Source organism: Mustela nigripes, unplaced genomic scaffold, assembly GCF_022355385.1.
Source record: "Mustela nigripes isolate SB6536 unplaced genomic scaffold, MUSNIG.SB6536 HiC_scaffold_76, whole genome shotgun sequence".
Classification (NCBI taxonomy): domain Eukaryota; kingdom Metazoa; phylum Chordata; class Mammalia; order Carnivora; family Mustelidae; genus Mustela; species Mustela nigripes.
In genome coordinates, this window is record NW_026739491.1 from 3403121 (window position 1) to 3427515 (window position 24395).

Below are 24395 nucleotides of genomic sequence, written 5' to 3' on the forward strand. Positions count from 1 at the left end.
CCCAATGTGGGGCTCCATCCCAGAACCCTGTGATCATGACCTAAGCGGAAGGCAGAGACTTAACAACTGAGCCACCCAGGCACCCTGAACCACTTGTACTAAGAGCATTTACTTATTTATTTGTAACATTTATTACCTCCATCATGCCCTCCAAAAATTGTGGAAGCTTTCAAAATACATGCACTGAAAAAAAATAAATAAATAAAACGAGACCAGGGAAATTATATATACATATTTCTTAAAATATCAAAAACAAAGGGAAAACATAAATTGAGACATGGTAGCCAGTGTCCTTTACTGAAGTTAAGCTCTAAAATCAAAAAGCTGCCACTGATTTTAATCTCCAACGACAGCCCTGACAGAGGGTGTATAGTGATTCATAGTATAAATGGGAAAACATCAAGATGGTAAAATGAGATGGGCACTAATAGCTGCCAAGAGAGGGAGGGGAAAGCCAATTTAAAGCCACACTTAACAGAATTTTAGAAAATCATTAAGTATGCAGGACCTACCAGAGGCTCCTCATCAGGTCTCAAACTCTAAACAAATACATATGCCAAAGCCAACAATGGACAAGTCACTAAACAGATTCCTAAAGTGATTCAAAGCCAGAATCTATCAGCAAATAGTCACATGAACTCTCCAACCATACCACACAGCCATAGGAAAAAGCTGCCTCAGGGAACTGTGTTTCTCCAGCATTTAGTCCCTTTCTCTCTTCATCGGCCACAGCAAACAAATATGTGCAGAGAAATGTCTCATCCTTACTCAGCTGACAAGTTCTATTCCCAACTCTGCATGCTTATGACTCATGGTGGGGGAGGGGAGTAAAAGGAAAGTGTAAAACAAAGAAACAAACTTAAATTTAGACCAAAGTTGATCAAAAGTGAAGAATTCATTTCTACATAGAGTATCTCATAACAAACCAAGAAGGTGATCCTTTAAAAACAGAGTAACGAACCCAATACTCTTTGAAAATAGCCTGAAATCTGTCTACGTGTCACATCCCCTACTATTCCTTAAATAGACATGACACCAAAAAACATTGCAAGCCCTCTGTAAGGCCAAACTTTACAAAGCACTCTGAATCCACCCAACACAGCATAGGACACTAGCTACAAAGCCCAAAACAGGGCACTTCCCACAGTTCCTTTCCCAGCAAAGAGCTGCGTTAAGTGACTTAGCTCCTACTACATCCTCTTCCAAAAAGATGTGTACAAAATCGTTTCTTAAGGAGGTGGAGGTGTCTCAGTCTTTTCTACTCAAATTTTGTATCAGGAAATTTGTGTGCCAAACAAGGAATTCATTTCTACCCCGAAGAACTGATCTTTGACATCAGTAAAAAATAAAAGGAAAAAAAAAAAAGACTATTTCTTTGAAAAGGTAAGTTTCTAAAAGAACCCAAAGACCATTTCTGACCCTGTATTTTTACCAGTTTGGCTTTCCTCCCTAAAACATACTTCATTAAATAATACAAATTTTGCCTCCTTGTCCCATCCCCAAGATCCTGAAACATTCTCTACAATTTAAAATTGACAAAACAGAAAAAACAGATCACCTCTTTCACTCGAAAACCTCAGGCCTCCACAGAAATGTACACAGACAGACAGATGGACGCACGTTAAGAACACAAACTGCATGCCCTGCTCAGGCCTGAGCCAATATGGGTGCACAGGGCAGCTACGCCGCCTAGCTAGTGGGCTGCTCCTGCTGTTGCTGTACAAATATAGAAAGCTGAAAAGTGGAACAGCAGCTTCAGCAGAACAGATTCTGCTCCGTGCTCAGAGAGGGAGGAGCAGGGACCTGAACAGCTTTACCCATACATGGTTGCTGAAAGGGGGCCATTAGTAAAAGCCCAATTATCTCACACACATGCATTCTGCTCACATGCTCCAGACAAAAACCAGAAACACACAGGCTGGTACTTGAAGAAGGGTTTGAGAGATTCTATTTCAGTCAAGGAACTTCGCAATAATCTCAGTCACTTACACCAAGAATCCCCCAGCATGGAAACAGAAAAGACAGTGTGAAACTTTACTAGGTCAGATTCTCACTAGATCAACAGTAGCCGTGAGGCTTAATTTATCATTTAGATTATTAAACTGAACATGAGAAAAAAGGTTATTTCCCATTTGTGTGAACACCCTAAACCTTCACTGGCCCTTTGCTGTTTTCAGAATCAAGATCTCATTCCAACTTTAAGACTATGTTTTAGGGTCGGGGTGGGGGGCAGGGAGGGAAGAGAGAGCAGATAGTACAAGTCAAAATAAATTCTCATGTAATTTCTTTTTAAAAGATTTTATTTATTTATTTATTTGACAGAGAGAGATCACAAGTAGGCAGAGAGGCAGGCAGAGAGTGAGAGAGAGGGAAGCAGGCTCCCCGCTGAGCACAGAGCCCCATGCGGGACCCAATCCCAGGACCCTGAGATCATGACCCTAGCCGAAGGCAGCGGCTTAACCCACTGAGCCACCCAGGCACCCCTCTCATGTAATTTTTAAAAAGCTTTTATTTTTTTATTTCAGGGGGAGGGGCAGAGGGAGAGAATCTCAAGCAGACTCCTCCACCAGGTGTGGAACCCAATGCGGGGCTAGATCTAATGACCCCAAGATCAGGACCTGAACCAAAATCATGAGTCAACCAATTGAGCCACCCAGGTGCTCCTCTGATTTAATTTTTAAAACCGTAATTTCCCAAGATGCTGGTTCATATAATCAGAAGCCAAATATTTTTTTTTTTTTCCAAAAATTACTTCGCTTAGAACCATTCATCCAGATTCATCTCAATGTGAAGTGTATGAAAAGCTCAATTTCTGGCCAGAGTGAGCTCTCCCAAGATTAAAAAAATGCATGGCTGATTGGTTCAAAGGATGCCCTACTGTAGCTTGTAATGAATCCATCGAGTATTAACCAAGTACTGTCTTATTCAGTTTTACAAAGGCCATAGTACAAACAACAACTATAATCACTGACTCCCAACACTTAATACCTAGTCCTGAGGCAAGATTAATACATGAGATAATAAAGGCTGATACCATCTGACTAGTGCTAAAGTGTGGGGTACCAACCATAAACACTATACAAATTCAGAAAAAAACAGGAGAGACAGACCTAGATGTTCTTCCATAGGTCCCACCTACCAGCACTTCCACTAAGGGCACCCACCATTATCTTAAACATGAGGTTATAGTATTTGAACTAGATGATTTCTAAGGTCCCTCCATTTCTGAAATTCCTTGAGTCTGTAATTTAAAACTGTAAAGTTAAAAAAAAAAAGTATAGTTTTTGCCGACTTCAGAGAAAATATATTCTAAAAAAAGACAAATGAATTCAGACCGTAACTCAGCATCCACTCTAACATCATCACTCTTACCGTACTTTCAGGATCATATTCTTGTATCTCAGATATCTCTACCTAGCCTTTTGAGGGAATTTTACATTACCTTTAAAAGAAGGAGAAAAGGGGGGGGGGGGGCCTGGTGGCTCAGCCAGGTAAATGTCCTACTCTTCTTGATTCTGGTTCAGGTAATGCTCTCAGAGTCTTGAGGCTGAGCCCTGCGACAGGCTACACACTGGGCAGGAACCTGCGTAAGATGATATTTCTCTCCCTCTCTCCCCCACCACTGCCCCTTGACCCACCCCCATGCTCTCTTAAAAAAAAGAAAAAAAAGGGACGCCTGGGTGGCTCAGTTGCTTGGACGACTGCCTTCGGCTCAGGTCATGATCCTGGAGTCCTAGGATCGAGTCCCGCATCGGGCTCCCAGCTCCATGGGGAGTCTGCTTCTCTCTCTGACCTTCTCCTCGTTCATGCTCTCTCTCACTGTCTCTCTCTCAAGTAAATAAATAAAATCTTTAAAAAAAAAAAAAAAAGAAAAAAAATGTTGATGTTGATATATTCTGAGATCTTTGATTACAAAATACTGCCAGTCATTCGGCCATGAAGGAGAGCTCCAAAGAAGACAGCCTTGCCTTGTTCCTTCCCATCACTGAATTGTCTGATATATATGTGTGCATGAGCCCAAGCTTACGGGGTATAAATACACAAATACACTAGGAAGCCCCCCAGGAAGGCATTTTCTCTGAAACTTAAGAAAACTCTTCAAATTATCCAGAAAAAACATATCTGCCATAATTACTTGTTCTAATATATTTTATCAGCAAACTAACCATTTGGAATTTTGACATTTTTCCTTTGCCCCTTGTAGGTAATGTAGTGATGATGAACAAAAAATGCTAAATGACAGCAAACCTGATCTCTCAATCCCACTACCTAGATCTCCTAGTGCAAGGCAGAGCCTTGTCTACACTGCCTGATATACTGAAAAAGAACACATCAGGATTCTAGTAGAGGCACCAGAGGCACTTTTCATGTCCAACAAAAGAGACATGCAAGTGTTCAACATTTTAAGAGATTAAAAATCTCTTTATTATACACAGTGGTTTAAATGTATTTAGTTTTTCTGAGCAGCCTGTTTTGACTTCCCAAAAAGTAATTTATTATCAAATTAATATGCTGCACAGCTTTAATTATTTATTACATACTTTACTGAGGTTATTTATGTGAGGACAAGGAGGTAAAAATAAAGAACACAATGCAAAAGACCACAACTGTCCATACCAAGGTGATTACAGTATAACCTCAAAATCAAAATGACTATCAACAGGGGCGCCCAGGTGGCTCAGTTGGTTAAGCAGCTGCCTTCAGCTCAGGTCACGATTCCAGGGTCCTGGGATCGAGCCCCACATAGGGCTCCCTGCTCAGCAGAGAGCCTGCTTCTCTCTCTCCCCTCTCCGACACTCTGCTTACTTGTGCTCTCTAACTCTGTCAAATAAATAAAATATTAAAAAAAAAGAAATGACTATCAACACCTATAGTGTGGCCTTGCGCTAGTTATTTCTTTCTCATTTCCCCTTTCCTCAAGTGAAATACAGTACAACAGCAGTCTGTATCTAAGGATTCAGAATTCATGGATAGTTCATGGATATTCCATAAACTCCCTTATATTATGTGCAAAATTTTACATATATATGTAAATTTATGCACAGCTGACCCTTGAACATGGGTTTAAACTGCACAGATCCACTTACTTCATTTTTTTTGATACAGTATAGTACTATAAATACATCTTCTCTTCCTTATGATTTTCTTAGTAACATTTTTTCTATAGTTTAGTTTAAGAATTCAGTATGTAATACATATACAAAATATGTGTTAAATATTTATGTTATCAGTAAGGCTTCCTAGTCAACAGCAGTCTATTAGTAAAGTTTCTGGAGGATCAAAAGTTTTAAGTGGGTTTTCTACTGTGCCAGGTCAGCACATTCCTAATCTCTGCGTTGTTCAAGGGTCATATTTGACTTCTGTTTACAGGGAAACAGGTCCATAACTTTTTACCAGATTTGAATTCAAAAGGGGGTCCATGACCCAAAATAGATTTAACACTAAACAATATACAGTATGTTCCACTTTTTTTTTTTTTTTTTTAAGTATGTTCCACTTCTAACATCCTTTTATCTCTTGTTCTTCCTGGTCCAAAAAGGGAGTCCTCATGACTAAACCCAGTCAAAAATAAACAAGTTACCTTGGCCAAAAATTACTCAAAATAACATATTTCTATTCAAAGTAAACCTGAATTGTTTTCAGATGACAGAATAACATTACAATACTTTATTTTTATTTTTTCAGTATTCCAAGCATTATAACACTTAAAAAAAAAAAAAGTTCTCAAGCAAACATTACCACTATAGCTCATCTCAGGAGGCTTAACATGAGACCAGAATTCCTCAGGTGTGTTAGGGATTTCCCACTATATAGTTCTTCTCATACTAGGTGCACTTTTTTAAAAGGGAAAAGCTTCTAGTATCCTACTTCTAATTCTATCCTGTAGCAAAGAAAATAGTAAGAGACAAGCACAGAGCAAAAAAACCAGAGCATGGAAGACTGATAACAGGCAATCAAAGAAGCTACCCATCCTGTTAGCAAGAGACAATATATTGAGAATGGCCACTGCCTAATATCTCAATTTGTAAAAGGTATATTAGACAAAAGAAGAAATCAGCTTCCATCTAAGACAATAAGGGGAAAATGTGTCTGTTGCTGAACAATTTAAGCCTAAAATTTTTAGGTTCTCATGGCAACCTAAGTCATCACACTGCACATACTGTATATAAAGCACATATTTAGAGGCTTAACTAGTAAACTCAAAATGTGACATATGTGCAATGTGGGCGACTACATTATTCTGGGAACTTTAACTTTAAAATCTTCCAACTTTATTCTGCAGCCCCAAAGATGATATAATAGAGTCAACTATGCAGAAGGTGCAAGCTCAAGAAGAGGTACCAAGAACATAAATAGAAGCAAAGAGATGAAAGACAAGAAAATTCAGGCTATCGGAAAAAGTTTCTGAACATGACTCCCCTACTGTGAATCAACCTGTAAACGGAGGCTTAAAAAAACAAGATTGTTAGTGAGGATATGTATCAAGATAGCATTTGGGACACTCTTTCATGTAGGCCCAGACAAAGAGGACATGGTCACAGACCAGACAGACAGCTTGGTAAATATGGCATCGACTGAAACGCCCCCTGGAGAGACCAGGGTTCTCTTTCTCTCTGTTCTCAAGGAGCTCATGGACTGTGGCTGCTTAGAATCAAGAAGTAATTTTCTGGGACACCTGATAGCTCTGTGGGTTGAGCACCCAACTTGATTTTGGATCAGTTCATGATCTCAGGGTCATGAAATCAAGCCCCCATACAGAGCTCCATAATAAATGGGGAGTCCGCTTGAAATTCTCTTTCTCCCTCTCTCTCAAATAAGTAAATCTTTAAAAAAAAAAAAAATCAAGTAATTATCAGAGCCAAAAGGATGGCTGCAGGGCATGAGAGCTGGGAGAGAATGACTAGATTTTAAAAAGGGGGTGGTGGGAGGAGATGACAATCTTTAATGTCACATCATGTCTCACCAGGGAACCAAATAAAGCTGTAACATCCACTTTTCTGATCTCTTAAATGACCCATAAGAGGGTTACCTCCACCTATCTGCCAATAGGAACTTCAGTATGATCCATGCATTTCCTTAGAAAGACTTGAGGATGCTGTGAATGCTACCTACATTAAAATCACATTTCCATGCCACTTCTGTTACGGGTAAATTACTCCTATTTTTTGGTAAAGAAACAGGTAAACAGTTTAGTTAAGGTACACAAAAAATACCTTACATCAGGGCAGTTAATAGATGTGTCCACTTTCATAACTCTCTCAACCTAAGAACTTCTAGAATGAGATACTGAATTTACAACATTGATTTAATGGTTAAAAATTATACTACCACATTGAAAAGGAGTGGCTACAAAAATAATTTCATTATTGCTATGAGACTGGGCCTCAACAAGTAAGAAAAGCACAGGAAGGGGCACGGTGGAGGGGGGGTGACTCAGCCTATTAAGCATCTGCCTTCAGCTCAGGTCATGTCCTGAGATAGAGCCCTGCATTGGGCTCCCTGTTCAGCAGGGAACCTGCTTCTCCCTCTCCCTCTGCCTGCCACTCCCTCTGCTTGTGCTCTCTATGTGTCAAATAAATAAATACAATCTTTAAAAATAAAAAAATTAAGAGTACAGGAAAAGAGCACAGCATCTGCAGTGTGGACTGGTAGACCAGCATTGTGCTAATACTTAATAGATGGATGACCTAAATAAGTTACTCTTCTCTGTGAAGTTCCTAACACCCCAAGTTTTCTTGTCTACCAAATGGTAAGGATGCAACCATATCTCTCTTCTTCCATCTCACCCGTCTGTCTGTCTCTCCTCCCTCCCCTGTCAATATGAAGTCTAACAATTTCTTTCATTACACTATAATTTGGCATATTTTCTCATCAAGAAAAATTTTTCAAATGAACTTTTGTGCGAAAAATTCACTGGTCAAATTAAGAGCCAGAATAACTAAGTATGTTTTTAGAATAAAAAGGAAAAGGGCACAGGGCATAAAGTTAGGATCAGAGATTTCTTTTAAGAGCCAGGCCATACCTACTAATGACTAAAATATTTGATTACCTTAATTACCTTGGCTGCACAACAAGTGCTGGTGGTCATGAAATTCCAGAATATTAAAAACTCAGCCACATTTTCATTATAGCATTCTCTACTGTGTTGAAGTCAAGACAGCAAAAGACTGCCAACAGCATTTTCACTTTAATTTTCTGGTAAGACAAAAAGAAAAGTTAATCTTGGAGCCAAATTCTCCATTTTTAGGTATGGTAAATTCTTCGAGGAAAAAATATCTGTGTTTTGAGAAACTGAAAACATTTCTGTATATCTTAGAAAATATGCAAGTGTGCTTTTCTTAAAAGGTATTAAAAAAAAAAAACTCAGGCTAATAATTTTTTTTTAAGGAGGCTCTATAGCTTGAACTAATGACCCCAAGATCAAGAGTCACGTGCTCCACTGCCTAAGGCAGCTAGGCACCCCTGAAGCTTATAATCTTAGATGTTTACCTATTACTACCTTTCAAGCAATTGTGAAAGAGGAGAAGTGAAATAAAAGCTCTAACCCTCTCTGACAAAGGCATTTGATGACTGGCATACTAAGCAACAGAACAGCCAAAAAACAGACCAGAAACTGCTTTTTTGGCATACGTGATTAATAATTGCTTTAAAAATGTTGGTTCGGAACCCAAAACTCACTTTATATGTAAATGAACCTACTCTATACAAAAGCATTCATAAATGCACCACAAAAATACAAACCCACTTGCCTATCTGGCTTTGATTTTGCTTTTAAAATATATTGAGGCCTCTTTGGATACTCTAGCTTATTATCAATTTCATCTTATTTAGCATCTTATAAAATACTTTAAGCTGAATATAGTATTTATCAATCTCTTCCCTTCCACCCCTTAGAAGATAAGCTTGTTCCAAATATGGCATTGCCTTTTCAAAGTTGTAGGGTTTAGGCAGGACATAATTCTTTTAAAGAATTATCTGCCTTGTCACGACTGACAAGCAAGACTTAAATGGAGCTAAAGAGGTTAATGAAAAACATTCAGGTCTGGTTTTTAACTGCTATTTTATTAGAGGAGAAAAATAAAGCATATAAGCTTTAAAATTTCCCACAGAAAACTATCTTCTCTGAACTCAGGCAGTGGGGTTCTTGCTAACTGAAGATATAACCACACCTGAGGGAAGAGGCAGAGGCTGCCTGCCCAAGATGGTGAAGGGACTCCTTTGCTGGGTAGAAAGTTTCTCTGCATAAACTCTAAGGTCCTTTCCTTACCTCAGAAATTGAGATTTCATTTATGAAAAGTAGAGACATAGTAAACTCAAGGTGTGAGTAGAGACAAGAGAACATTATGCTGGAAAATTTAGAAGGCCTGGGCTGGAATCTTGCTTCCGCTTTTCTCTGAACCTAAGTAAGGCATTTCACTTACCTCATTTGCAAAATGAAAGGATTAGAGAAGAAAAATCTCTAAAGATTCTAACCTTCTGAGCCTATGGCTTCCTCCTATGCCTGCCCACCTTTCCACTGCTGCACCTTACCATAATTAGGCAGCTTTTTAAAGCATCTAATTAATGGAACACAAAAATTAAAACCTTTAACTGTCTATTTCTGTCTCCTTTCAAATGTGCAAGAGCATTTTATCAAGGAGTAGTTAATGCCACACAGTTCTTGATATACTGGCTTTTCTCTGAACTCCAGTGACAGTTACACAGTGACAAGTTGTAAGCAAGGAGGCTGTTACCATGGGGACCCACTAGGATTCCTGGGGGTGGATCCAGCAGGCTTTTTTTTGGGGGGGGGGGGGGGTGTCCAAAGCATTTTTTGATGTTCTGGATCTGGCAATTCAGAAAGCTTGATTGAATTTTTCTTCAGCAAGCTACCTTCAAGAAATATTATCATGAAGTATATACAATGTATTAGAAATTGTTTAGTGACTCTCTTGCAAAAGAATTAAATATATTCAATAAATTCAAGTCTTAACCTTCCCCCATTCACAAAACAAATACAGACTCAACAGTTTCAGTGACCTATGTATGCTATTTCTTTCAAGATCACCATTTTGCTTACAATATATTTAGAATTTCTCCCATCAAGACTTCAGAGTTCTCCAAAGCAAGTTTCTATATGATTATATTAGAAATACATCAGCATTCAAAATGTAGTAAGAAAAATGGATTAAAGAAGACAAACTGGACCAGAACAGAGAAGTGTACATTTAACTTCAAAGCCTGCCTCCAAAACTGCTGTGTGTGGACAAAGGGGATATATGTCAGGGAGATGAACTGCTACTCCCAGCTAAATGTGTGTAGCTTCCACGGAGACCCATTCTGTTAGAAGATACCTTAAGAAAACAGATAGTTTACAAACTGATCTGTGGATCTGGTTTGTTCATAGAAGTCGGAGCAGTCAGAATTCAAAAGAAAACATTTTTCTAAGTTGTATGCTTACTGGAACAGAAGCAAGTCTTTCTCTAGGTTTTACTTAGGCCAGAGCAAAGTTACACCAGACAAATGAACATTAATAAATAAAAATAGCACTGGATTTCAATAAAGAAGTGTGCAGGCTTTTTTTTTTTTAATTGCACTTGTAAATGTATCCAGAGGGTATTAAACAGAAACAGTATATGATAAAAACAAATAAATAATAAACATGGTGTCTTTCCATGATTATTTCCCGTAAATCTTAAAGGGGAAGTACAGAAGGACAAAGCCAGAGCACGGTTTTGCCGTATCAGTTTAATACCAGCCTAAAGGCTTGAAAAAAGAGAGACTCAGGCCACAGGACATGAGAGGAAGCAAACTCCTGGGTGCTTTTTCATTTTTACTACTGGTTTACAATTTCCTTGATTTTATTTTTAAATGCATTTCTTGGCCCAGAAAAGCAAGAGAGCACAGGCTGCCAACAGTATCAGATTCCCCTTTTCTTATTCTCTGGAGCTAGAGAAAACAGCCAGAATCAGGATTGTCTAAGAGCCTTCTGATTTTTTTCAGCCAATATACAATATGAGGTTTCAAGATTACAGAGGTACACAAAGGCCTGTACAGTACAAATCTTACCAACTTAATGTCTTTCAATGGGAAGCTGCTTACATTTTTTCCAGAAAACTCCTTGAAGTACTGATTATCTTCAAAAGACAATGATGTGAACAAACAATATTCTTAGAATTACAATTTTAAAAGATTTTCTTCCTATTCCTCCGTATTGAACGGTCTCAAAACAAATTAAAGTGCCATTCAACCAAACATGGAATATTTAAAAAGTATTTATCAAGTCTCTACTTTGTCCAAGGGTCCAATACCACTGATGACAATAAAACTTCCTCTCTGCAGAGCATTAAGCTCAATATCACCCATGCACTCCATGAAGGGGCAATACTGGTTAGGTACACAGTCACAACAATTCAGTTGGCCTCCACTGTGAAATAATGTCTTCCAGTTCTTTCTAACCTGCAAATTCACTCCTTCCTGGTTGTATGCTAACCCACATTTCAAAGCTGTCTCTAGTCTCTTAATTCCTGTTCCTTATCATCACAGGTAACTTTTACATTTTTCTGGAAGAAAGTCCTTCAACTTAATAAACACCAAATGATCACAGGAAGAAAAAAATTAGAAGCCTTAAACTTAAGATCTTTCTCAGAGCTTCCCTCTCTAACATTTCTCAAAGAGAAAAACACCACTGTGATGCTCCTATTCCAGATCATTCATCAAGTTACTAACTGAGCCCAGACCAGACAGACGCCATCAACTGGGCACACAGCCACTCACCATTACCCTTTGTTTAAAGTCTCAGCTGCCATTCAACTCACATTATTGTATCCCATTCAAGTCCATCAACTTTCTTTAAGAGGAAACAATCAGGAACTAAAACAAACGTGTTACTCAACTAGAAAAGAACTTAATCCATATGCCTCACAAAAAATTATTTTAAAATGATGACTCACCTTAAGTAACTAACTGAAATAGCAGTTATTATTTTATTATCAGTCATATAATGCTGAAAAAAATGAATAATCTAAGCAAAGAAACTAAATAAACTAAACAATCATTTAAAACATATAAAAAGAAAATCTTAATCTTGATTTGGCAAAGCACCAGAGAGCGCTCTATAAACCAAAAGCTACAACATAGGTGGAAATCTATACCACAGACAGAGGAGCCAAGCCCTCAAGCAGCCTAAGGGAGTACAGGGGGTGGGGGACGCATACTGGGGAAAAAGGGCAATCTTCCAAAGAGCCAAGACCATGATCCTAGGCCTGTAAAATTCAAATGAATTTAAGAAATGTTAGATAGAGCTCTATACTCTTTTCAAAGCTTTTGGTTGTAACTAAGAGAAACCTTCAACCTAGCCTAAGCAAAAAAAAAAAAAAAAAAAAAAAAATTTTTTTTTTTTTTTTAAAAAAAAATTAAATAAAAAAAAAAAAAAAAATAAAAAAGAACAAAAAAAAAAAAAAAAAAAAAAAAAAAAAAAAAAAGAATTAATCGAAAGGATACCAGAGTATCTCAAAGAATCCAAAGGCAGAAAGTACAACAGGCCATACTCGGGAAGGGTTTAAGCATTGAGGTTTCTAGTCTGCATGCGGATGGCTGCCTTTCTCTCCAGAAGTGCATTTCTCATCTATCCTTCTTTCAGGATGAATCTACTTAATTATCCCTCCTTGCAGACTGGCCTTCACTGCTTTCACTGCTTCCTGACACATGATTATGTTTCATGTTTTTGTTTTGTTTTTGTTTTAAAGATTTTATTTATTTTTATTGGACAGAGAGAGACCACAAGTAGGCAGAGAGGCAGGCAGAGAGGGGGGAAGCAGGCTCCCCGCTGAGCAGAGAGCCCAATGCGGGCCTCCATCCCAGGACCCTGGGATCATGACCTGAGCCACCCAGGCGCCCCTATGTTTCATGTTCTATGCTTTTAGGTTATCTGTTTGTTCTCTAAAGACTTAAATCTCAGGGTGCCTGGCTGGCTCACATGGTTAAGCATCTGCCTTTGGCTCAAGTCATGATCCCAGGGTTCTGGGATGGAGCCCCCTGCGCTGGGCTCCCTCTGGCCCTCCTCCCTGCTTGTGTTCTCTCTCTCAAATAAATAAATAAAATCTTAAAGAAAAAAAAAAAAAAACAGACAAACTGACAGACTTAAATCTCAGTCAAAACCTCAAATTCCTAGGAGAATGGATTTGCCCTGCTTGAGTTAAGCATCTACCTCTGGTCCAATAAGCTGTTACAAGAAGGGTTAGGTCACAGAGTATAATCAGTGTAGGGACTGTGTGCCTAACTCCTCCAATGTTATATAATACACGAGGTGTCTGGCTGGCTCAGTCAGGAAAGCATGTGACTCTTGATCTCAGGGTCGTAAGTTCAAGCCCCACATTAGGCCTAAAGCATACTTAAAAAAATTTTTTTTTGGGTACACCATGGTGGCTCAGTTGGTTTAGCAAATGCCTTCAGCTCAAGTCATGATCCAATGGTCTTAGGCAGGATCGAGTCCCACATCAGGTTGCTTGCTCAGCGGGAAGCCTGCTTCTCCCTCTGCCTGCCGCTCTTCTGCTTGTGCTCTGACAGATGAATAAATAAAATCTTTAAAAAAAATTTTTTAAGTTATATAATACACCAAGCAGTAAAGCAATCTCCATGCTCAAAAAAGCTTAAAAATCTTGCTGAAATGAAAAAAATGTGTCTAGTAAATGCTAAATAATATCCTACGATACAGTATTGGAATGGATGGATAGAAAAAGCTTCATGAGAAACTGTGCACTAAATGACAAACAGAAATTGACCCTGAGCAGGGAAGGGCTGACAAAAGAAAAATACAATGCTTACTCCTCTTGCTCTAGCCATCTAAGAACTACGGACTTAAGGAATAGTATTTTACCACATTAACAACCTCCAGTGAAACATCCTTGTTGAAAAACCTGCTCTAAGGCTTAAAGGGACTATATGATGACAACACAGTATTGCTTCAATATGCAGTTAATAACCAGCTAGCTGATGATGTCAGTTAAACATTTTCAAATTGCTTGTCACCACTACCCTGACTTCCTTTCACTCTCCAGACCCCTAATATTCTTGCTCAGACAGCAGCATTCAGAATCAGGCAGGCGGCCAACAGGAGACAGAGGTGTTTCTCACTAGTAATATCCCACCAATCTAGCAACGGTAACTGGCAGCATCACACAAACAGAAATCATGCAGGAGAGAAAGAAATAGTAGCCAAACTATGTGATAGTAGTGTGGGGGGAGGGGACTGGAGGAAAAGAGGAAAGTTTTCCACACACAAAAGCTACAAGCACAAAGAAACTGGGAAAAGCCTAGAGTAAATTAACTGTACAAAACAAACTAGCAAAAACTTAAAAGATGTAGACTCTTAGTTACCCCACATTATCGCCCAAATATCACACATTCCCCCAGTCTCAGTGACAGCTTGCTTCAATCTCACAGGGAAAAAAAAAAAAAAAGGTAAAAGAACAATGAGAAAGTGGTGACAGTTTCTTATTTAGTGATTCTTTTGCTGAAGAGTAGCAATGTCATGTAAATGGAGACTACTGACCTTCCAAAATTAAAAGTGTAACACTCTAAAATTAAACAGCTTTGGAACCAAAAAACTTCATTTTGTATAATCCCCAAACGAAAGACATTTCCCAACTTGAAAATAAACTATCAGTGGAGTTTCAACATGGGGCAAAAGTGATATTCAACTCCATTTTGTCAAAGCTGAACACAGCTGTTAAAAGAAGAGCTGGCAGTCCACGGAGGTCAGAGAGTTAGTGAACAGTTCCTTCTAAAGCGACTCTGTACCTATGAACACATTCCAAAGTGGCATATTAAAATTAAGTGAGATCCATCAGATCTCGCTGTAGTCTCTGAACTAGAGCTCACCATTTTTCCTTGTATTTGCTGCCATTATTTTCTAAATGGAAGAAAAGAAAAATCAAAATATTACAATTCAAAAGCTGTTCTGAAAGTGAGTCTATTTCCCTTAAAGTGGGGAGGTCAGCTGCTCGAGGGTTCCATCAGAACTTCACAAAGTTCTAAGATATAAAATGCTTTCATCATTTTAGAAACTGAAATAACTTATGCAGTACTCACAGTTTCCCCTAACTAGGTTTTCTCATCCCTTGAGGGGAAAAAAAATTCTAATTTTAATGTTACTTTTTATATTTACAAAATCCATGTTCTCTGTATAAAAAATTTTTTTAAAACAATCAGGGGCATCTGGCTGGCTCAGTCAGTAGAGCATGGGACTCTTGATCTCAGGGTTGTGAGTTCAAGCCCCACAACAGGTATAGAGCTTACTTTAAAAAAAAGGGTAAAACAATGGTCAGTCTGAAAGAAAAAAAAAACAAAAAACCACCCATGCCCCAATGCCTCAAAAATTTTTGATATTTATCCCTCTGGCCTAGCAGATAAAATTTTCGGGAGAATCCTTAGCAGAAAAAATGTTAAGTCAATATGAATTTTATGACACATATAAAACATTCTTGAAAAATTTTACAGTTCTGGAATTCAAGTAAGTTTAAAATGAACATATACACACACAGCCTCCATTACACAGCAGAAATTAGAAACTATATAATAGTTCTGCTGATTAATCCTGTAAGGAAACCTCTACTTTAAAGACATTTTAAGGGGCACCTGGGTGGCTCAGTGGGTTAAGCCGCTGCCTTCGGCTCAGGTCATGATCTCGGGGTCCCGGGATAGAGTCCCGCATCTGTCTCTCTCTGCCTGCCTCTCTGCCTACTTGTGATCTCTGTCAAATAAATAAATAAAATCTTTTTAAAAATAAAAAAATAAAGACATTTTAAGAGGCACCTGGGTGGCTCAGCGGTTAGGCATCTACCTTCAGCTCAGGTCATGATCTGAGGGTCCTGCGATCAAGCCCCACATGGGCTCCCTACTCGGTAGGGAGCCTGCTTCCCCCTCTCCCACTGCCCCTGCTTGTGTTCCCTCTTTGGAGTGCTCTCTCTGTCAAATAAATAAATAAACAAAATCTTTAATTGGGGGGCGGGAGACACTTTAGGAGCCCCTGGGTGGGTAAATCCATTAAATGCCTGCCTTCAGCTCAGGTCAAGCAATCCTAGAGTCTTGGGAGCCCAGTCAGGCACTGGGCTCAGGGAGTGTTCTTTCTCCCTCTGCCCCCAGCCCCTGCTTGTGCTCTTTCTCACTTGCTCTCGCTCATGCTCTATCAAATAAAATCTTAGAAAAGAAAAAAATTTTTAAAGCCAATTTCATGACAAGGACAAAGTTACAATTACCAAGAACTCATCAAGTAATTGGTCTTTATCAAATTACAAAGCTCAAATAAGGATTCTCTCTACAACATAGTTTACAAAGCAAACAACTAAACATTATAATTAACTCTTTGATCTACATTACTACTCTAAATATTAGAGCCCGCTTTCTCTCCCTCCATGCCTAAAACTAGTTACCTAATTAGAAAGAGACCCAGGTGATCCTATTACAAATCCAGTAATATTCTCACCTGTATTCTTCAAGTTTTCTATGAACATAGGAGAGTCCTATCAACAGATTCTCATGTGAGAAATACAGTGAAGATGAATCTAGGAAACCACGTTACCCAAGTATTCCAGAGGGAACAATGAGCTCAAAGGTTCTTTGGGGAAGGATGCCCTGTGTAGCAAAACATTTCAGATGCACAAATTGGACTTTAGGTAACAATCTTATCCCTTAAGCCAGCACAAGAAAATGTGAAACAAAATACACCCAAAAGGGGAAACAAAATGAACACTAACTTACTTACTGCCTGTTTACGTATGGCCCTGGCTAACCATTTTAACTGTGTTTTTCATTTGGTTGAACTGTGTGACTGACTCATGAGATAAATATATGCCCATTTTTACAGATAAAAAAATAACATTATCAACACTTTACCAGGCATTGCTCAGTGCTAAGCATTAGTTATCTCGATTAATTTTCACATCACCATTCCACGCTGTTATCTCCGTTTAAAGATAGAAAAACAGGACCAGAAATGTTAACGGTGACACAGTGAAGGTACCAATTTTTAAGGTCATTGACCAGAGAAGTCACACTACACCTATCCCTCCCAGGCTATGGTTATAAATCTCATTCAAATCACATCATTCTTTCAAGCCACAAGTTTCCATCTTAAGGACTATAAAATCAAAGATCAAATCTCAATTATGGGGAGACTAATTTTCCAGGTTTTAACAAATTTCTTGTTTCTATTTTACTTGACCATTTCAGCATGCCATAGCACCTCTAGGAAGAAATATGCAGGTAAATACAGGATAATACTAACAGCAATCAACCTTGGCCTTTTTGAGAAGTTACATTCAAAGGCGTGCCTGGGTGGCTGGGTCAGTTAAACTGATTCTTGCTTTCCGCTCAGGTCATGATCTTGGGGTCCTGAGCTTGAGCCCGGAGCCCCCTGCATCTGGCTCCGCTCAGCACAGAGTCTGCCTGTCTCTCTCCATCTGCTCCTTCCCCCATGCACACACTCACTCTCTCTCTCTCTCTCAAATAAATAAATAAATAAAGTTTTTTAATAAAAAAGAAGTCCCATTCAGAAAAATTACATTGGATTTAATCTCTGGTTCAAATTATATTTCTAAAATATACTTTCATAATACATTCTAACTATAAAAATAACCAAAAATCAAAAAACAGTTTTGAACAAAAGAATGTTTTCATGTTGTTTGAAGAGAAAGTATATATGTCCTCCCTGACACTAAATAAAGTCCCATGTGTTAAGCACTGTGAGGACTGTAATAGTTCTTTGAGACAATGGCTGACTAAATAAAACTTCCAGTTCATTCCTATCCCGCGGACTAGTATTAAAATTCCCTCGATAACTAGAGAGGAGGAAAATGGAGTGGGAGGCTAAGTCCAAAAAGCAAAAAGAAACAGGCAAGAAGAAGCTCAACTTAAAAATAAAGGCTTTTATGCATGAGAATACTCAATAGTTTTGTTCATAATGAAACAAACCAGGAGGTGTTATGATTACCTTCAAAATGCTCTTTTCCTAAAAGTATTAGTTATTTATTCTAACTAGGCCATTAAATGCTATGTTTATTAAACAACAACAAACCCTACCTCTACACAATATGGAATACCCGGTTATCAATGCACCCCCTAACAAAACCACTGAAGTTATAAAGCAAAGGCAGAAATTTGGCTATTCTTTACTCTTCCTGCGTTCATGTGACACTTTTTCTGTATACAACAAAATATTATGGAAAATGATGTACGTTCAAAGACTGGAAATCGTGGGGCACCTGGGTGGCTCAATGGGTTAAAGCCTCTGCCTTGGGCTCAGGTCATGATCCCAGGATCCTGGGATCGAGCCCCATGTCAGGCTCTCTGCCCAGCAGGGAGCCTGCTTCCTCCTTTCTCTCTGCCTGCCTCTCTGCTTACTTGTGATCTCTGTCTGTCAAATAAATAAATAAATAAATAAATAATCTTAAAAAAGAAAAAAAAAGCCTGGAAATCGTAATTAGACTAGAATTAGAAATGATGACTTGGGGGGCGCCTGGGTGGCTCAGTGGGTTAAGCCACTGCCTTCGGCTCAGGACATGATCTCAGGGTCCTGGGATCGAGTCCCACATCGGGCTCTCTGCTCAGCAGGGGGCCTGCTTCCCTTCCTCTCTCTCTCTGCCTGACTCTCTCCCTACTTGTGATCTCTCTCTGTCAAATAAATAAATAAAATCTTTAAAAAAAAAAAATGATGACTTGGGTTACCATTATAGACTGTTACACACGCTGATTTTTTTTTTTTTTAAGAATTTATTTATTTATTTGACACAGATCACAAGTAGGCAGAGAGGCAGGCAGAGAAACAGAGTGGAGAAGCAGGCTTCCCACTGAGCAGAGAGCCCCATGTGGGGTTTGACCCCAGGACCCTGGGATCATGACCTGTGCTGAAGGCAAAGGCTTTTTGTTTTAAAGTTTATTTATTTATTTGATAAGAGAGAGATCACAAGTAGGCAGACAGGCAGGCAGAGAGAGAGAGAAGGAAGTGGGCTCCCTGCTGAGCAGAGAGCCTGATTCGGGACTCGATCCTAGGACCCTGAGATCATGACCTGAGCAGCTTAACCCACTGAGCCACCCAGGTGCCCCAGCACACTGATGTTTTTAATTTTCAAGAGTTCTGCATGTCAGTGGACATCCCCCTGTGAGTGGCAACCCACATGAAGAGTATGAATTCTAATCAGTTCAACAGCCTTTATGAAAGAGCTCCACGAGAGGGTGAAGTATCAAGATGAAAGAGACACCCCTATGACGCCCGAATGGCTCAGTCAGTTGAGTGTCCAACTCTCGGTTTTTGGCTCAGTTCATGACCTCGGGATTGTTAAGGTCTAGCCCTGCATCAAGTTCTCTGCTCAGAGAGGACACTGCTTGAGATTGTTTCTCTCTCCTTCTCCCTTTGCCCCACCCCCTCCTTGTAGTCTCTCATGCACTCTCAAATAAATAAATAAATAAATATTTTAAAAAGAAAGATAAAAAGAGACATCCCTGACCTCAGAAAAGCAGAAAATTCAGCCACAGAAGGAATGACATCCTGATACCTGCTACAACATGGATGAACCCTGAAAATATCATGTAAGTGAAGTAATACACAAAAGGAAAAATATTCTGATTCCGGTTACGTGAAATCAGAAGAGGCAAATTCATAAAGACAGATAGTTTAGAGGTTACCAGGGGCTAGAAGGACAGCAGAAAGGTGAGTTATTGTTTAATGGTTAAGAATTTTTGTTTCAGGGACGCCTGGGTGGCTCAGTTGGTTAAGCAGCTGCCTTCAGCTCAGGTCATGATCCCAGCGTCCTGGGATTGAGTCCCACATCGGGCTCCTTGCTCAGCAGGGAGCCTGCTTCTGCCTCTGCCTGCCATTCTGTCTGCCTGTGCTCGCTCCCTCTCTCTCTCTGATAAATAAATAAAATCTTTAAAAAAAAAAGAATTTTTGTTTCAGGGGCGCCTGGGTGGCTCAGTGGGTTAAGCCTCTGCCTTCGGCTCAGGTCATGGTCTCAGAGTCCTGGGATCGGGCCGCATTGGGCTCTCTGCTCAGCAGGGAGCCTGCTTCCTCCTCTCTCTCTGCCTGCTCTCTGCCTACTTGTGATCTCTGTCAAATAAATAAATAAATAAAAATCTTATTAAAAAAAAAAAAGAATTGTTTCAAATGAAGAAAACTTTTTTTAAAAAATAGTAACACTAGGGATGCCTGGGTGGCTCAGTGGGTTAAGCGCCTGCCTTGGGCTCAGGCTCCTTGCTCAGTGGGAGGCCTGCTTCTCTCTCTCTGTCTCTGCCTGCGGCTCTGCCTGTTTGTGTTCTCTTTCTCTCTCTGACAAATGAATAAATAAAACCTTTAAAAAAAAAAATAGTAACACTAAATTGCACTCTTAAAAAAAAAAAAAAAAGAGTTGGGCGCCTGGGTGGCTCAGTGGGTTAAGCCGCTGCCTTCGGCTCGGGTCATGATCTCAGGGTCCTGGGATGGAGCCCCGCATCTGGCTCTCTGCTCAGCAGGGAGCCTGCTTCCTCCTCTCTCTCTCTCTGCCTGCCTCTCTGCCTACTTGTGATGTCTCTCTGTCAAATAAATAAATAAATAATCTTAAAAAAAAAAAAAAAAGTTAAAATGACCTAAACCTAAAACCATAAAACTCCTAGAAGAGAACATAGGAGAAAAACTTCATAGCATTAGACCTGGCAGTGATTTCTTGGGTAAGACACCAAAAGTATAGATAACAAAAGCAAAAACAGACAAAAGACAAAATCAACATTGAAAAGACATGGGCAAAAAGTGTTTCTTCACATCATATATCTGACAAAGGATCAACATTCACAACATATAAAACAACTACAACTCAACAAAAATATCATATAACCTGATTTCAAAAATGAGCAAAGGACTTGGGTATTTTTCCAATGATAATATACAAATAGCCAACAACCGTTTGAAAAGATGTTCAATTAACATCATTAATAAGAGAAATGTAAATCAAAATCACAATTAAGTATATAAATGTCTATTACCATATTGTTCGTATGAAACTAAAATAATATTGAACACGAGCTACACTTCAATTTAAAAAAGTATCACCTCACACCCTTACTATTACTATTTAAACACATACACAAAAAAAACAAATGTTGGCAAAGATGTGGATACTGGAACCCTTGAGCACTATTGGTGGGATTGTAAAATAGTGCAACCACTATGGAAAACAGTATGAAGGTTCCTCAAAAAATTGAAAATAGAACTACTATATGACCCAGCAATCTCAATTCTGGCTATTTTAAGAATCGAAAGAAGGGTCTTTAAGAGATACCTGCACTGGCACAGCAGCACTCATCATAATAGTCAAAAGTCAAAAGGTAGAAACTACTCATGTCCATCAAGAGATGAATGGATAAACAAAATGTGGTATATACATAAAACAGAGTATCATTTTTTTTTTTAAGTGATCTCTACACCTATATGGGGTGTACTATATGTAAGTATAAGTAATCTCTACACCCATGGGGATCCAACCGATGACTTCAAGATCAAGAGTCGCATGTTTCACCGTATGAGCCAGCCAGGTGCCCTAGTATTATCGAGCCTTTAAAAGTATAGAAACCCTGTCACATACTACGACATGGATGAACCTTAAAGATACTATGGTAAGTGAAATAAATACTATATAACTCCACTTATATGATGTATCCAAAAGCAGTCAAATTCACAGAAACAGAAAACAAGGCCACCTGGATGGCTCAGTTGTTAAGCCTCTGCCTTCGGCTCAGGTCATGATCCCAGGGTCTAGGGATCCAGCTCTGCATCGGGGTCCCCACTCGGTGGGAAGCCTGCTTTCCCCTCTCCCACTCCCCCTGCTTGTATTCCCTCTCTCACTGTCTCTCTGTCAAATAAATAAAATCTTTAAAAAAAATAAGTAAGAAAAGAAAAGAAACAGAAAACATAAGATGGTTTCCAGGGGCTGGGGGAAGGAAAAAAAGGAGAATTGTTGTTAACTGGGTATAAAGTTTCAGATTTTCAAGACAAAAAGGTTCTGAAGAGGGGCGCCTGGGTGGCTCAGTGGGTTAAAGCCTCTGCCTTCGGCTCAGGTCATGATCCCAGAGTCCTGGGATCGAGTGCCACATCAGGCTCTCTGCTCAGCAAGGACCCTGCTTCCTCCTCTCTCTCTGCCTGTCTCTCTGCCTACCTGTGATCTTTGTCTGTCCAATAAATAAAATCTTTAAAAAAAAAAAAAAAGGTTCTGAAGATATGTTTCCCCTCAATGGGAATGCACTCAATGCCACAGAACTATACACTCAAAAACAGTTAAAAAGAGTAAGCTTCACGTTGTTTTTTACATTAAAAACGCAAATACACCAGGGTGAGTGGGTAGCTCATCTGCCTTCTGTTATGAACCTCAAGCTCAGGTCATGATCCCAGGGTCCTGGGATTGAACCCCACATGGAGCCCTTTTGGAGCCCTGCATAAGGCTCCCTCCAGGGAGCCTGCTTCTCCCTCTCCCTCTCCAGCTCATCCTGCTTGTGCTCTCTTGCCTTCTGTCAAATAAATAAAATCTTCTTAAAAAATTGAAAATATAAAAAGTGGTTTAAATGGTCAATTTTTGTCATATATATTTTACCACAATTTTTTATTTATGGGGGGGTGCAAAAAAGGCAGTTTTATTAAAGTACAGGGATAGGACCTGTGGGCAGAAAGAGCTGCCTTTGCCACAATTTTTTAAAATTAATAAAATAACAGATCAAACCCACTGAGTTGTATGGTGTATGAGTTATACCTCAATAAAGCTGTTGAAAAAAAAAAAATACCTGAGGAAATAGTTTACCTAAATCCTATGATTCCATGGCTTAAAAAGAGCAAATTGTTCAAAGAACCCTGAGCCCTGACTAGTGGTGACTATGTTCCTATTTTCTCCAACTTCCTCACTAAGGCCTCCAAATGACAGCTCTTCCCTTCCTTTCCAAGGCATACCATCACCTTCTAACCTCTTTATCTTATTAGGTCCAATCTCAAAGGAAAATTAAGTTAAAGAAACTGCAGTGGCAGTCATGGGAAGGAAGACAGAATTCAGCACATTTAGAGAGTCCAAATCTTTATTAAAAGAAATTTTTTTTTCACTTGGTAGACATATGATAAATGTTAGATCTCTGCCCTCGCTTTCCTTCTCTTCTTCCATCCCAGCATATATAGAGCAACCTCGGGGTGCCCCAGCGGCTCAGCTGGTTAAAGTGACTGCCTTCAGCTCAGGTCATGATCCCAGGGTCCTGGGATGTAGCCCATATCAGGCTCCTTGCTCCATGGGAAGCCTGTTTCTCCCTCTCCCTGCTACTCCGCCTGCTTGTGCTCTTTGTCAAATAAATAAATAAAAATTACTTAAAAATTAAAAATTTAAAGGGGCGCCTGGGTGGCTCAGTGGTTAAGCCGCTGCCTTCGGCTCAGGTCATGATCTCAGGGTCCTGGGATCGAGTCCCGCATCGGGCTCTCTGCTCGGCAGGGAGCCTGCTTCCTCCTCTCTCTCTCTCTGCCTGCCTCTCTACCTACTTGTGATTTCTGTCAAATAAATAAATAAAATCTTTAAAAAAAAAAATAAATTAAAAATTTAAAAAGCAACTTTTCTGGGGCACCTGCGTGGCTCCGTAGGTTAAGCATCCAGTTCTTGGGCTTTTAAGATTGAGCCTGGCATCCAGCTCCACACTCAGAGTGCAGTCTGCTTGTCCCTCTCCCTGTTCCTCCCCCTGCCTACACAGGCAGGTGTTCTCGCTCTCTAAAATAAATAAATAAAACCTTATAAATAAATAAATGGAAGAGCAACTTCTCTGTGCTTGTGCTGGACATCCACTGGCCCACCTCACATATGCTGGAGCTATTAAATCCACAGCACCATTTTAAATTTGTTTAAAAAAATTTGTTTAGGGGCACCTGGGTGGCTCAGTGGGTTAAATCCTCTGCCTTCAGCTCAGGTCATGATCGAGCTCTGCTCAGCAGGGAGCCTGCTTCCTCATATCTCTCTCTCTCTGCCTACTTGTGATCTCTCTCTGTCAAATAAATAAATAAAATCTTAAAAAAAAATTTTTTTGTTTAAAAAAATAATAAATTAACTGTGTTTTTAAACCATGCCTATCATATACTACTTAACCTTCAAAACACATCACTAAACTGTGAGTAGGATAAACTTATTATTTTTGTAAAATAATAAACATTTGTCTACTATTAAAAAAAGGATAAGATAGGGCGCCTGGATGGCTCAGTGGGTTAAGCCGCTGCCTTCGGCTTGGGTCGTGATCTCAGGGTCCTGGGATCGAGTCCCGCATCAGGCTCTCTGCTCGACGGGGAGCCTGCTTCCTCCTCTCTCTCTCTCTGCCTGCCTCTCTGCCTACATGTGATCTCTCTCTGTCAAATGAATAAATAAAATCTTTAAAAAAAA

General features: G+C 39.4%; 1 protein-coding gene across 15 annotated transcripts in view; it reads right to left on the bottom strand.

Annotated features, from left to right (window-relative positions):
- LOC132008243 (CUGBP Elav-like family member 1) overlaps nt 1–24395 on the bottom strand; it is a 72798-nt gene that overhangs the window by 45597 nt on the left and 2806 nt on the right. The window contains exon 2 of one of the 15 annotated variants that reach the window (XM_059386748.1): nt 8060–8196. The exons of the other annotated variants lie outside the window; for them this stretch is intronic. The gene's annotated coding sequence lies outside the window, so the exon portion shown is untranslated. The remainder of the gene's footprint in view (nt 1–8059; nt 8197–24395) is intronic. 15 annotated transcript variants of the gene reach the window in all.